General features: G+C 36.8%; 1 protein-coding gene across 5 annotated transcripts in view; it reads left to right on the top strand.

The window, feature by feature from the left end:
- Positions 1-16001, top strand: part of GRID1 (glutamate ionotropic receptor delta type subunit 1) — a 542571-nt gene that overhangs the window by 304226 nt on the left and 222344 nt on the right. The gene's annotated exons all lie outside the window — the stretch shown is intronic.

Genomic DNA, 16001 nt, shown 5'->3' with positions numbered 1-16001 from the left:
TAATAGGGTAAATTTTATCATAAATAAATGAGGCAAATGGGTAGCTTGGGAAAGACTAAGCACAGGGACAAATTATACTCATGTTTGTGCATACACAGGGATTTTCAGTAGAGGAATGAGGGAGTACTTGTCCTCGAAGTGTAGTAAGCTATGCACAGCTCAGTCAGAGGTTTTATTTGCTTCATAGTAGGCTTCCAGCAAAAATACACATTGCTTAGTTTTCCAGTGAGTCCTAACAAAGTATCCAAACCAGGTATTAAAAAGAAATCAACACGTGTGTTTTATTCAGACCCACGCTGGGTAGAAAGTCTGTCCCCCTTCAGTGCACAATGCTCCAGAAATGTTCGTAAGAGTTACATGCGTGCACTGTCAGGACCCTGCAGGCCTCTCGAGTGTAGGGGCTAATGTATTAAACTGTTTTACTACTCACTTCACCTTAAAGCAGTGTGTATTATAGGCATTAAGGCTAATGATCTTGATATATTTCCAGATCCCTGCAGGAGTTTAACTGTGGGCAAAAATGAAAAGTAATTTATTTGGCAATCTTCCTATATTGAATCTTGATTGATTCAGAAAAGCCTTGTAAAAGAAAATTTAAATGTTAGAAGGGAACTCTCAAAAGGCTTGAGATGAGAGGTGCATGGTGTGGGGAAGAATCCTTCACTAACAGAGACTGGGGTTACACTTTGTGGAGAGTTACAGTAACTGTGATTCCTCAATATCTCAGTTAACAAGTACAACTAATTATCTATAGCACAATTTCAGATGGTCTAGAATAACAACTTTCATCTTAAATGAAGTATGTATTCTTACATAATTTACAGAAATACAGCATTCACAGTGTGCAGCAGTAAGTGTCTTCGATGGGTTTCCATATTTCCACAATTAGTAAATATTTCATGCTATAGGTACTATATAGCTATATACTGACTAGTATTGTTACCAATCTGGCTCTGCACCGTGGAAGTTGTTGGAGGTTTTGAAACCATTTCCCTTTTCTGTTTTGGGAAAAAACTCTAGGTCTCTAAAAAAATGTAAGCAGTAACCTAAGAAGAAATTCCAAAGACTTTATTTTTAAATTTTGGGTATATTTCTTTTCATCTTTTCTATTTTAGCTCAAGTTACAAATAAGAACTTAAGAACAATGAGAAGAAATTGGATTTAAACCTTTGTTTCCATAAATTTCTAGAAATGGAAAATTCCATGTGAAAAAGAGGTTCTTCATTATCAGTTTTGCTGAATTGATATTTTGTAGCAGGGGAAAAATGTTGGAAAAACTTCAACTAGATCTTATTAAAGTCTATTGGCTGATAACATATCTTCATAAAAACCAGGTGTTACACAAAAACGCTCCTGTGGAATGCAGAAAAAAGATATTTTCTTGGACGGTGTCTGGATTATGAACCCTGAAATGAATAGTTTTAACAAATTTTTCTTAGCACAAGTCATAGACATTAGCCATTGGAAGCTGGTACAAGATTTATTTTGCCTGTTTCGATATTGCAAGTGACACATTTTTCCTGCTAAAAATATGGGTCCAGATTTCAGCCTCGCTTATCATCTGTTGGGTGGGCCAGAGAGATCTCGTCTGACTTTGGATGCACAGAGTTAGGGGACTGTGACATGTCATATATCGGAGTCATATCAAAACTTTCTAAATCCTAGAAGAACTCAATTTTAGGATTATTTCTTTAATTTCACTTAGGCATCATTTTCACTTTACTGCCTTAGCATCGTCAATCCCTGGCTCTGTCATGTGTCAAACCTACTGCAGCAGAAATTACTGACATTTCATAGGTTTTCAAGGTTTATTATTCTGCCATAGAACTGCTTTGACTGTAAGAATAGAGAGAGGGAGAGAGAAAAAAAAAAAAACCAAAACTTTTCAATGGTATATGTATAAACATGGAATCAGCCTTTATTCAGAAAACAGAAGGTAAATGCATTTATAAAATGTTAGCTACCCTAGGGTTTGCATTAAAAGGTCACTTTGGGATTAAAGAAAACCCAATCTAAAGAAAGTGTGTCCCTCCTTAATTACTTTGAGAAAAATGTTCTCTTCTCCACCTGCAAAAATCTCTGATATATTTGGCCTGGTGCCATCGTTAAGTTTATATGCAAAACCGGTCTCAATTGTAACAGGTATGCATGTAACAGCAAAAATGATTTTATATTTTGAAGACTATGTGATCTCCTTGCAAGGCAATATATAGAAAGAAAAGAAGAAAAGCTAGTAATTCAGAAATGGGAAGGAGATTTACTAGTTTCAGGTATTCTGTTAGTCTCTTTGGCCCAGACACAGGATCTGAGACTCAAAAGGCTCCCTCTTTGCGACAGCCAGATTTCACCTGCCTCTTCCACTTACCAATGGATACAGTTTTTTGGTTGCAAGTAGGGGTATATTTGTATGGATTGCTTTAATCATTAAGGGCTCTCTACTACATAATGACATGAATACATGAAAACAGTTCAAAGAGAGGTGACAAAAATGATAAAAGGATAGGAGAGCATGACCTATGAACACAGGTCTCAGGAACGCACTATATACAGCCTGCCTAAGGGAATATAACTGGCAAATACAAGAAGAAGAAACATGAGAGGAGGAGGAATTATTTAAGGTGATCACAGGTAGTCTAACAGGAAGTAATGACCCAAATCTAAACTGGGAATGCTTTCTGACAGGGAGGTCAATTAGACAATGTAAGCACTTGGCAAGAGAGGTCAGTGAGGCATTGTTCTTCAGGGTGTTCAAGAGTTCACTAGATAAAACACTTCAGTAACTTAGTCTAGCAGTCTTCCCTCAACTAGATTGAAGGATGTTCTAGATGACCCAGGGGTCCTTCTGAACATATATTGGAAACATTTGTTCTGTGAATAAATTCGGACTTTGTACATTTTGTATACAACATATTTGAAGAGGAGGAAGAGATCTTGTAGTGTAGCGTTTCTCAAGTTTTCTATTGCAGATGTGCAGTAACTGTTGGCTGTGGAGGGTTTGGGTTTTTTTCTTCTTCACAGAACACATATGGTTTGTTTGGGATATGTATTTTAATGAGATTTTTCTTTAAAACCATAGGTGATGTCAGTTGCTTTATAGACTTCAATCATCCTACTTTCCAGTATTATTACCTGTACTTTTGAAAACCAGTAAAATGGAGGCTGTAACACAGTTGCATGTGGTTATTGATTTGAAAAGAGAAGGAATTCTTGGCTTTACAAAATGTTTAACTCAGCATTGTTTGTTTTTTGGCAGCTTCATTGAAGTGCAAAATGTTTCTGTTTAGGTGTATCTTTGAAAATGATATCATCATTTGTGAGTCTATCTTGCCTGTAAGCTAGTGAGCTTACTGCAATAAGCTTGCTAGTATATATGCATATCTCTGCAGTATACCAGCTGAAACAACTCTTTGCATGCCTAGTATAGTAAACAAGTTTAAAAAAAAAATTAAGACTAAAAGAGAGCAGATTAGTTGCGTTAAAAATTATTGCTAAAACCCTGTATCATTGCAGCAGGGTTATCTGAATCACTGCAATTCCAATTTGAGCTGAAGCTATAAACTTCCAGAATAATACTAAGTTTGTTAAACAGTTGTAATTTATCTCTGCCCTGTTTCTGTACTCACCTCTGTGTCCTCATTGGAAAGCAAAGACTGCTCTCTGTTTCTCTTTTACCCTAGTTCACGTCAAATGTTCTGACTGGTTCTTCAAAGAAATATAGATATTCTGCTTTTGGTTTAGGCTTTTGGGATCATTTCACACTGATTTGTGGTCTTCCTTCATTCCTGGTCATCAAGGATGCTGAGTACCTCACTCCGAGTTGGCACTTGCTTGTGAACAATGCTCCAGTCTTCTCTTTTTCCCTTCTGCAGTTGGTGACATGCTATTACTTGACTGAAGCTGCAGGAATTATTTATGGCATCTTGAATAGTCTGCACCCACAAGCAACTGTATGAAATGGTTTTTCATAAGAAGCAAAGATCTTTTCAGAATTTAACAGGGAAAAAAGTTTAATATTAATTTTCTGGCACTTGGCATTTCATATTGGCATACATCTCTTTTTTTATTTATGTTGCAAATGTTCAGCATATTAGTCCATATCTCTGTTTTATATACAGTGTATAAACATCTTGAAATATTGGTGAATAACTTTGGAAAAAAAATATTATGCCTCTTCTGTTTTTAGAAGGCAATTTCTTCATTTAAAGAGCTGGTAGTGATTTTTGAGTCCTGGTAACAGGACTGTAGAAATAATACTTTCTTCTTTCCATAGTTCAAGTCAAATTATACCTGCCTTATTTTTTCCACATCGTCCTCTGGTTTTCTATTTCTTCCTCTGAGCTAAAATTTTGTCTGCTATTGTTGACATTTGCAATATAGTAAGACCTTTTGTGCTTAAAGATAATAATAATAATAATAATAATAATAATAATAATAATAATAATAATAACCCAAGCAAACCTCATTAAACTGCTAAAACCTAACTGAAAACAAAGCTTCCCATTTTGGGATAAATTGGCTTAGAAGTAGGTTTCTTTCCATTGGGCCAAAAAGACACCAAAACACAAATCCTCCCACATTTTATTTCACTATGATTCATCTAAGCTATGGGATCACTGTGAGGATATGTTTGGAACAGTCATTTACATATGTTGTTATAGATTTGTAGGCAATGTGAAGAGGAAAAAAAAATATCATAATTTGGTGAATAAATGACTTCATGAATTGCTTATGTAGCTTCATGGAAGTGACATTCTTTTTACTACTGCAGGTATGTTTGACAATAATTTTAGAAATTTTTTGTTTGACTCAACTAGTAATGTTGCATCAGATTTTGAACATGAATATTGAAATAACGAAAAACATGAGGCTTGCATCCAATTTTGTACATCTCTAACAATAACTGATAACAGTTTTGTGAGGGTTTGTGGGTAAATTGAGAGAAAAATCATGGAAATGGAATACTTTGGCAAGAGTTAGACAAAGTCCTTATGAGTCTAGAAACTGTTTTGCTAGCAGTCTTACTAAGTCCCTCAATGTCAGTAATAATATGTCTGGTCTGAAGGGACTAGATTTTTCAGCTCATATTTTGAATCTGATGACTAGGCACTTCTGCATAGGGGATCATTTATTTTTAAATGTCATTAAATGTGTATGTACGGGAAGTAGGCATTCCCCTTGCTCCAAATGCTTAATCCTCAGTGTACTTTTGGGTTCTTGTTTCATTGTAGGTGTTCAGTTGCTAAAACATGATTCAATTCCTAAAAATTTTCCTCCTGTCCACAAGTAAGGATGTCAGGTCTAAAGCAAACTGTGCCAAATATCTGGCTGACAAAATTGTTTAAATATTTGAAATTAACTTTTAATTGTCTCATGAACTTCATTAATTTTATTTTCTTGTTATTTTTCATTAATTAGATTTCTTTTTTTCATTCTCTTTGCTAATTTTCTCATCCATTATATCTTTCCTCAATCTCACTGTTAAATATGGAAGCTGAACAGCACGGTGGAAGGTAAGCCTGTTCACATGCGAGGGCCCTGAAAAAGCTGACATGTCTGTACAGTGGAAGGCAATGGGATGCGGAGACTGACATTCATGTCCTGGAAGCAGGAGCTGGTCTTACCGTTGCGCCACGTCGGGGGTCTGTGGGTTTCTCCTTCCAGCATAACCCCACGTTAACGCAGTTCTAGAATTAGCTCTCCGAACAGATTTAACCTCAGGATTGGGGGGATTCTAACAGTCAGGAAGGGCTGCATTTATGAGGGAGTTTTTTTTGAAGGAAGAGGAGCTATTAATGACTTCAAAACACAGAAATGTTGTGTTGGACCACATGCAGTTCACCTTCTTTAGTACTGTATTTAATAGCATCCAGTATTGGCTTTTGCAAGAGCTGAGACAGGACAACTCTCCAGTGAGCACTAAAAAACCAAGGTTACCAAAACTAACCCCACCTTCATCTACTCCTTCGTGGCTCTTTTTTCCAAATTATTTTACTTCAGATTGTTTGACTGACTCCTGGAATACTGTGCAATTTAAAGGTAAAGATTATATATACACATATGTTTAATGTAGTGGAAAGTTAAATTAAATACTCTAGCATACCTGTGGTCATTATAATACATAAATATATGCAAAATGTTTCTCTAAAATACTGCAAATCTGCAGATAAGTTTATCATTCCCAGCAAGGATAATTTTCAGCAATTTCAGTATAGTTTACCAGAAAGCAGAGATTACTAATTAATTATGGGTGATTAATTGTAAAATATGCTCCGTTGTTTGTATTTCATCACTATACAAGTGTTTGCCTATTGTAAGACACTGGTGGAAGCAGTACAGGTACATGAGAAAATGTGTTTACCTTATAAAAATCAGAAGAAAGTAATGGCAATACAAAAGCTATTTGCCATCTTCGAGTTTTACTTTTTCATATAAATTCAGTGAATTGTTCAGCTTATTATGCTAGCACCACTTTGAAGACTGCAAAATACATACTGCAATTATTATATATTTGATTTTTGAACCTTCAACACCAGTGTGTACACACCATAGCTACAGATTGACTTTTACCATGGACACATCTGCAAGCATCTCCAAGCACAAGGATTGACTTGGAGTACAGGGTTTTGCACAGTTGGTCAATCAGCTCTCCCCAAAAATGCACTTCTAGACCTGGTGTTCTGGATTAAGAAAATCACTGACTCATTTCGTTAGTTGTTTCAGAGGTTATAGAAGAAGGCCATTTATCCTTAGAAGGGATGAGTAATAATTGCTAATAATAATTTGCACCTGCTTTGCATCTTTTCACAGGAGGTTTTTAATCACTTTTAGTAGGTGAAATAAAATTATATTTACCCAAGAGTTATTTTTAGTTTCAAACTAATTTGGAAAATGATTTAAGCCTTCACTAATTGCTTGCAGCATACAGTATAGTGCTGTCTGTGTGTGAGAGAAAAGCCTGGGCAAGATTTACCTTGGTTTGAGAAGATTAATCCCAAGCAAGGTGTCCTAGGACACTGATGCTCTGTTTCTTTTAAAGTTACTTCTATGTCAGACAGGCAGTGCACAGTGTAGGTGCAAGGGTTAGCTTCGTTGATGCAGCGCTGCTCAGTGTGTAGGAGACAATGCTGAATGTTATGCCCATTTCTTCATGGTTTGAAGTGTAGAAATCTGAAAAAAAAAACCAAAATAGAGGCTCATGGGAGTTCACTGGAAACGTAAGGGAAGAAATATTTGGGAACCTTGTTCATCAAGGACGAGCAGTTAGATCTTATTAAATTAAGCTTATAACTGGAGACAGTGTGGCAACCTCAATAAGATTCTTTTCCTCAGTTAAAGTGTGTTCTGTGTCAAACAAAGAGTAGTATATCATCAGCATAAAGCATGATGTGTCAGTTCCTTTATTTACCTTTGTACCTTGGAGGGTGGCAAATACCTTAAAAATTAGCATAGATTTAAGGGTTGTTTGAAAAGAGAGTATAGTCCTATGCTAATAATTATTTTTCCTACTGTTAGTACTGGTGCTATTATAACTAGTATGCTTGTTATGCACAAGTGTCTAGTTATGAATTGGGATGTTGTTTTACTAGGTGTGGTATGAATGTGTGTCCCCAAAGAATTTACAGCATGCAAGAGGTGACAGATAGAGATATCTGGGGAGTAAAAGGGATTGATGATGAATGTTGTTCAATGACAGAAATAGTGTCTTCATACCAGGATCTTAGAAATTAGTGGTTTGAAAAGAAGATATAAGGAAATTTAAAGATATTTGTGGAAATATTTTTTTTATAAATAGGGGTAGGTGAAGAAGGTTGATACCAAGGCCAAAATCTTGATGATGAATTAGAGGTAACCTGGAAGACTGGAGTAAAAAGTATATGGTACTGGAAGTTAAGATAGTTAGCATGTCTTTGATGTGACAGATAAGAAGGGAGCTATTGAAGCAATGTGAAGAGATGGGTGAAATGATCAAAGCAAGTGGTTAGAGATCTTTGTAGCAGGAGTTTCAGCAAGATATGAGAGGAACTTTGCAATTCTTAAGGTCAGAAAGATGAACTTTGTATTAATCAATATGTAATGTCATCAGAGCTGGGAAAGGAGTTTTAACATTACAGTTGGGTAAAAGGAACTGTTTATTAGAAAGGTTATGTCTAACGAATTTGTGAGATTTTGGGCTTATCCTGGATGAGAGGCTTCGAAAGAAGTAAGAGTCAAGGATAACACTTGTATTATAGTCCAAATTGGCAGGTCTGATATTCTGGCTGTCCATTTTGACTGAGAAAAAGGATTTCCTTTCCCTGAAGGGAGACGGTTGAGAAGTCTCATTATCCACATGAAGCTTATGAGGGTATCCAGAAAACAGGCTAACAATTTAGACTGAACAGAATATGAAAAATGTGTCACAGAGAAGTAGATCAAGACTCATCAGCATGTGAATGGCAGTGGATTTTTCACTAGTTTGCTCACTGGATGAAGTTAATGTAAAGAGAGGAGATTGCAGAGTGAATGGGTGTGGGACCCTGCTTGGGAACTTAAAGCATATCACAGAAAGTATCCCCTGGAGAGGCTGTGCTGAAGGAGTGGCATAGGAGGAAACCCAGGAGACAAGTGCTGGGAAGAGGAGGTTTATCAAGAAGAAACTTGATCAGCTGCATTAAAAACATCTGGCAAGTCAAAGAGCAGAGAGTAACAATTTTAGAGTTTGGCTAAGAAAAGCAAATGTCAGTAGGAACAGTTTCAGTTAAGTACAGAAGGTAGAAACCAGAATGAAGAGAACTTAGATCGAGACCAGAAGAGAGGGTTCAGGGCTGTGCGTGTGAACCATGTGTTAAAGGGTCTGCAGGTAGAAGGGAGAGGGAGAATGGAATGATAGGTATAGAGCCATAAAGGGTGTGAGAAAGGAGGGGTCTAAAACACTTTCTGGCCTCAGGGAAGAGAAACAGGGTAAGAAGAAACTACTTTAAAGGTAAATAAGGAGATTTTCTAATTCTTATAATGGCAACTGTGTGGAAGATGCCTTCAAAGGTACCAGGGACTAGAAGGCATGGCATATATGGAGTGAAGAGACAGGCTGGCAGTGGCAGCATTTTGTTGTGGACTGGGGCTTACATCATCTTTTCGGATGGGCAGTGCATGCTCTCCAGAGTGACAAATCAGGAGTTGGCCCTGTTTGTCTTTGCAGTTCTTACCAGATATGCATTTTGTTTGGTGTGCTGTCCACCAGCCATTGGAAAGCTGTATATCAGTAGGCAGTAGAGATTTTACTCCCTTTTTTTTGTTGTTGATTGTTTGTTTGTTTTTAATGAAGGAAACAGCAATATGCAGAATTCCTTCATATTACTCTTATTGAGAAAGGAGACAGTTTTCCAGGCTTTTGGATCATTTCCTTTGCAGTGTGAGTGCTAAGTGAATAAAAGCAGCTCTGACAGCATCCTCTGTGGGGCAGGACATAAACTCTGTGTCGTAAGGACACTTTCTGATAGAGTTTTAGTTTTTAGTAATGTCCTTTTACTGGAAAAGTCTTCATGCTGAAATTTTCATAGAAGGAAATATAAATAGGTTTCTGTACATGGATTTGCTGTTTTTGCCATTGTTTTTGTTCACTGCTTGTTCAGGGTTTTGTTAAGATGTATTTTCACAACCTTTTTTAAGGATCGCTTTTCAAGGTTGGTCTCTTTCTGTTGAGGCAGGTACCTAATGATTATCCCTACAGCACATAAAATGTGGAGGTAAAGGATTATTAGTCCCCTTTTATCCAGCTGGGTCATGGGGGTACAGAGAAAGTAGGCAATTTACTGAGTTCACTTGAAATGGGGACTGAACTTCTAAATGTCAAACGAAGAACTTGCCCAAGAGGTCATCCTTTCATTTGATACTGCCAGATATGTCTTTGCCACCACTGACCCCTAGTTGTTTCATTTGACAGAACTGATTGTCCTGTCACTCCAGTGATTCTTTTGTCAGACATGCAGCCTTTAACCCATACACACTGCGTCAAATATTAAAACTCTCTTCAAATAGTGCATGTTGGCTTTAGTTTCAGGTAAATAAAGCACCTTGCACATACAGTCCTACAGAGCGTTTAAAGAGCTGCTCAGGTAACTTTAAAAATCTGTATTTTATTTATTGAATTGAGCCCTCTCATTGTAATGGAGTTATAGTTTGCTATAGACCATGCTCTGTGAATGAGATCAATTTGTTTGGCACTGGCCCATCTATTCAGCTTGAAGCAATCAGATTTAAAAGCTTTGCACTTTATTAATGTGTGTGCAAATAGCAATTGGATTCCAAGGACACTCTTTAGGAAAGCACCTTGAGTGATTGGTCTTGATATAGAATTCATATTTTGCTTCCAACTTTCCAAAGGAAAAAATCTTGTTAAAATTATTTTTAGATAATATTGAAAAGGGAAAAAACCCAAGCCTTGAAGTATGACAATTACTTTGTGTGTTTAATGAAAGTATATAGACTTGAAAATATTACAAGTTCCCCAAAGTGTTTTCCCATAAAATTATTAGAGTATAAAGAATATTTTGAGATGTGCATCAGCACATTTAAAACAACCAGAAAAAAAATCCCAAAACAAAAACCGTAACACCATAGTGTTCATTTTCTAAACTGTACTAGCATTCAAGGTATTTTAAAAATCAATATCAGTTATGAATGCATCTTGATTTAAAGTCGGAACAATCTAGCAAATACAGCACTTCAGCCTGGATACAGTTACGAATACTTAATAAAAGTTGGCAGTTCAAGTCAGACTCATCCCTGATAGCTCGCATAACCAAGAGGTACCTTAACACTGGAAATGCCACCATATAAATAAGATGGTTACATCATCCAGGCCAACTAAGCAGTGGAAGTGTCCAATTTGGAAAATATGTGGCATGTAGGAGTGCTAAAAAAAAATACCAAAGAGACAAAATTGTGATAAAAAGAGGACCTTAGGGTCTTGATGCCAAGCCCTCTTAAATCTTTGGGAATATATAGCTGGGATTCTCGCTGCCTACTTCCTTCATTAAGAGCCCAAAGTGTGAAACATTGCTGCAAACAACACAGTTGAGCTCCAGGTAGTTGTCATGCATGTAGAATCCTGTGCTTCAGGGCACCTCCTCTGTCAGCAGCCAGAACATCCTTCATCTTCCTTTGGGAAAATTTTCATGTAATGTATTAATCTGTATAGAATAGAGGTAAAGAACTTAATAAAAGAGTTCGCATAGGATTCTTCAGAAAGGTTCACACAGCCCAAACCTTTGGAGAACCACGTGTATCTCAGGTTCCTGGTCGGGATACTCAAACTTCAGTTTATATTTACATCTTCAACTTTTTATATCATTCTCACTATGTTTGAATATGTTTTATACTTTTTTTTAAATGTATGTCTGCATTCCAATAGGGATACTATTTTCTGTGGTTAGGGTTTAAAAGCCTTTAAAATAATATTAGCCATATAGTTTTTTAAAAGAAATGTCTGCCCAAAGATCATCTAATTTTCACCCAGGTAGTTTTTATTATATATATATCTACATAAAAATAATTAATAGTTAATTACTTAATAGAGCTAATTAATAATTATATTTAATGTCAAACATGTTTGAGTAAAATATATATGCTTATGTAATTTATATAATATATAAAAACATGTATGTATTGTATGTATTATATATGCACACACACAACTTGCATGTTATACCATACCTAGGTCAGTCACTTAAGGAGGAATTTGCATGTGCAGAAATATGGAAGAACAGAGAGTAAATGTTTGTGTTCTGTGCAGCTGGAACAGGAAAATAAAGATACTGGAGCAGAAATGAACCTAAGAGTGCAAGTTCCTCAGAGTTGTTCTGTTTCAGCTCATTGAGAACATTCAGGTTTTGCCATTTTAAGTCTCGTCCTCCTGGTGTCTGCAGAAGAAAGGCCCAGGTGGCTATTTTTATTTAGTAGTTAATAAGAACGTGAAAGGGAGTCACAAGCTCTACAGTCTTTTAAGTAGAAAAGCTATGAGCGTGTTTTTATAACCTGGCTATACTGGACAGCTTGCATTGCTGATAGTGGCTGCCTTATTTGTCAGGAGTATAGCAGTCACATTGATGTTCCCACAACACGGTGTACATAATCTTTATATCTGTTCTGGTTTTTGCTACTTTGAAAAATGAAATTCAGCTTTTCTAGCCAGAGAATTTATGTCTTTCTCTTGTTCTCTTTATTTCACTCCCCTTTCAAATGTTTCCCTTTGTGATAAATTTAACTCACTACTTGTGAAAAATAGATTAAGAGTTTAAGAGCTCCTAACAGTAAATAATAGTGGTGCTGATGTTAAAATGAGCTACATAGGCACTTAATGAGATATGTTTGCACTGTTGCAATTGCTAATCTAAAATTAGAATTAAGAGTACATATAAATCTTTACAGGGAGGTAACGACCTCGTCAAACGATTGCCATATCAAGGTGCTTCGCTTATGTATGAAGCTGAAGCCAACTCTTTCCACCTTGACCAAAAATTTATCAAAAAAAGAAAAGAATTCTTCTCAGACTACTGAAGCTTTCATGTTTACTGCTGTAATTAAAAGTGAACACTCAGGTCCCATCTGTTTTACCATGTCACTGGAGCTATGAACACTGTCAGTGGCCATGGGAAAACAGTTAAATCAAGAGGCTAGTGGGCTGCTCTAGAGCATAATGGCACCCACCAATTTCCCACTCAGCTCATTGATATTGATTTGCAAATGAATCTGCCTGTTTATTTATTGGAATCACCATTACTTCAGCAAAGTGTTCCAGCCAAGATGCAGCAGCTTTCCAAAGGCTCTGGATTTCATTGTTTCTCACTGTCACTTGCTTGTGAAAGGATCAGGAAAATTAGCAATGAGGACTAACTAATAACAAAAAAACGCAACCAACCAACCAAACAAAGAAAAAGTGTGAGTTAGAAAAGTACTTTGGTACTGAAGCTTTTAAAACAACTAAATGAAGCTTAAAGAATAAGAATGCAGCAGTGTTTCAACTGTGTTTTAATAAAAAGACAATGTGGTGTGGGAAATTATAGCATGTATGCCACTGCTTTCACTAATGCTCATTATTTACTTGTTAATACAAGCAGTCCTAAAACAGATGCTTATCTTCTAGATCAAGACTAAGGAGATGGAGACTCTATTTGCAGTAGATATAATTATATGGATATTTCAGGGATAACTCCTTCCTATCACAGGAAAAATGTGAGGATAAAATCCAGTTACACTCATAATACACCAGACAGAAAAGTAATGAGAAGATGACAAGCTAAGTGGATGGATAGTTTAGATAACTGGGCAAGTCAGATGTTTGTTGGAAGAAAGTCATGTGTCTTGAGTTGGAACTATCCATATAATGAGTGTTTGAGAATACTTTGAAAACCTTTTTCGTTAATCAACAAATTCTTGAGTTATCAAGAATGACCAATTTTCATACAGTGTGTTAACTTTAGGAGGACAATTCATGATTCTGAAGCCCTGCCCTTTTCCTTAACTTCCCTATTTGTTGTTGTGTGCATTTTCCCTCAATCTTGTGCTATTTTCCCTTGGTCCTGCAAAAGAATGAAGAAAAGGGAATAGGGTTTGTCTTTTAAAAAGCTGGGCAAACTAACATCATCTGTATGTGAGACGAGAGACAGAATGGAATAGCGGAGTGCCGCATTTGTCTTGCCCTCATTCAAGTAGTGACATTTCCGCTCATCAGCTGGATCCTCTAAAGAATGTCAAAATGTTATTGAAGAAAACCCCATGCAAAGTCCCTCCAGCTCTTTGTTGCTTTTGACAAGAGTACATGAAGTCCTCTTATGTGCTAGAGAACTATATCAAAATGGCTGGTTTTGTGCATTTCCTGCTGCTATTTATTGGCACGATGGCTTCTGGAAATGTTAGAGTAGAGTCTATTCATCTAGAATTCTGGCAGTAAAGGTAGCCAGAGATTTGGTGCCAGTCTGCTCATTTGAGCTTGACCTTGCTTTCCTCTTGATACTCTCCGCATACACTGCCTCTGTAAAACTCTGCTGTTCCAAGACTAGAAATATTTTTGGTGAGAATCCTGGGTTCAGCAGAGTTTGTGTGAGAGCTCAGCCACCTCTGCAATTCTGCGCTTAACCTTTTGAGATTGTATAATGCTGGAGGAGAAATACAGGATTTCTTTTCCTCCCTGGTGGTAAGGTCCTAGAATGGGTGATGTTCCAGGCCAGAATTAAGTTTTTATTTTCAAATACATTGACTGTGTAGGTTATTTAAAGAATAATATTTTGCACTTTCTTGACTACAAGTAATGACTAGCTCCTGAGAAAGATTAAATGTTTCCACTTTGTTTTCACTGATCAGTCTCAAAAGCCATTTATTGTGAACATACAACAGAGTAACACAAACTATGTCTATTTCACAGTAATTGTCTGACAGGCAAAACTAGTTGCACATTTTCTGTGAAAATCTGGAAAAGCTTCAGTTGTTCTTTCTCTGATTTTTGAGTCATGTCATAACGGCATAAACCCAAATGACTACATCTGTTGGAATTAAGAAATGTAAATAAGGCTATTTTACACTTTTGACACAATGTAACTTAATCTATTGATTTGAGACAATGAGCAATGTTAGATTCCCCCCCCCCCCCATTGTAACTATGAAATATACAATGAAATCCTGTCATATACTGTTATAGGGACAATCCTTCTTTTGCCTGTTATTGTTTCATATTGAATGATCACATACTTCAGATCCATTTTGCATAGAAAAAGCTTTTAGATGTCAATGTGGGTCAGCCAGATTACCACTGAGTACAATTTCTCCACTGTGTGCTGTACTATTCTTTGCCTTCATTTAAGAGGCTCTTATAAGAAGTTATGAACTCTTGCTTTCACTCGATTTCTTCAAATAATTCGCTTCCACAGCTGATCCTTGGGTAGGACCAATACAAACACAAGGTTTCAACACATTTATGCTGGTGGAAATGGCTTTTGGAAAGAAAATTTTGGTTGATAGGTTGGGTTGTTCATAGCAACATTCTGTTAGAGCCATGTTCTGATATTTTCATCTTCTGTATTGCAGCAGTGGTATGTGTGTGCATGTATCTATATTTAAAAAAAGTAATTATTTGAAATCATTATTTCATTCTCTTGAGTGAAAATGGTGAGCTGGTGGTGGTTAGACAATGGGCAATTGCTTCTACTGCCTGGTTGCTGAATTGCCAGCCATTTTCTCCACAGGTATTTTAAGTCTCTGGAGGTGCCTGTGTCCTCTGTTCATCCCCTAGGTTCCTATGTTAGTGCTCAGGCTAAGGGTTTTCCTGTTCAACAACTTTGCCTGAGTGCAGGAGCCCAAAGGTTACCTGTCCCCAAAACCAGGTTCAATCTCCGCAGGTTCATAATGCAAGGTAAACAATTCCTATCCCTAATCCCAACAAAAGCAAGTTTTCAATTTTAGTTAAATTTTTTTAAAGGCATGGTTTGATGGATAAAAATGAATATGGGCACCTGTTTAAAAAAAAAAAAAGCAAACAACAAACAAACAAACTAAAGCCAAAGAGAAAACCACCTGTCTTCCCTCTTTTAAATAAGCAACATGAGAGGTTTCCAAACTTTGTGATAAAATTGATACTTTACTGTAGCTCAGAGTCTCTGGCAGCGCATGCATGTTCAGAAAAGCAAGCTCCACCATAGCATGTCACCAGGCTCCTAGTGTTAAGTGCCCCAGTTAGGCTAAACAAGATGTAGAATGGCAGTGAATTTCTCAGTGTCTCTCTGAAAAGTGGAAATTGCCACTTTTCCACCTGGTCTTTATTAGGCTTTTGAAGTGCTCTCCATCAGTCTCTTTTTGGAGCGCATCGCTGTTATTCAATGGCAAAACAAGATCTCTATAGACTGGGCTACAGGTGAGCACTGTCTTCATCTCTTCCTTCTCAAATTAGAAGAAAGTCTAGTCAAAGGGAACTCTTAGACATCTATGTAAAGAGCCTTCTGGTTGTGTATTTATTGCATTTTTCCTCAAAA

The sequence above is a fragment of the Nipponia nippon genome, unplaced genomic scaffold (genome assembly GCF_047370975.1).
Source record: "Nipponia nippon isolate SJK-2023a ecotype South Korea unplaced genomic scaffold, ASM4737097v1 scaffold_3, whole genome shotgun sequence".
In the NCBI taxonomy this organism is placed as follows: domain Eukaryota; kingdom Metazoa; phylum Chordata; class Aves; order Pelecaniformes; family Threskiornithidae; genus Nipponia; species Nipponia nippon.
Note: the sequence above shows the minus strand (reverse complement) of the source record. Positions and strands in the feature narration are given on the sequence as shown.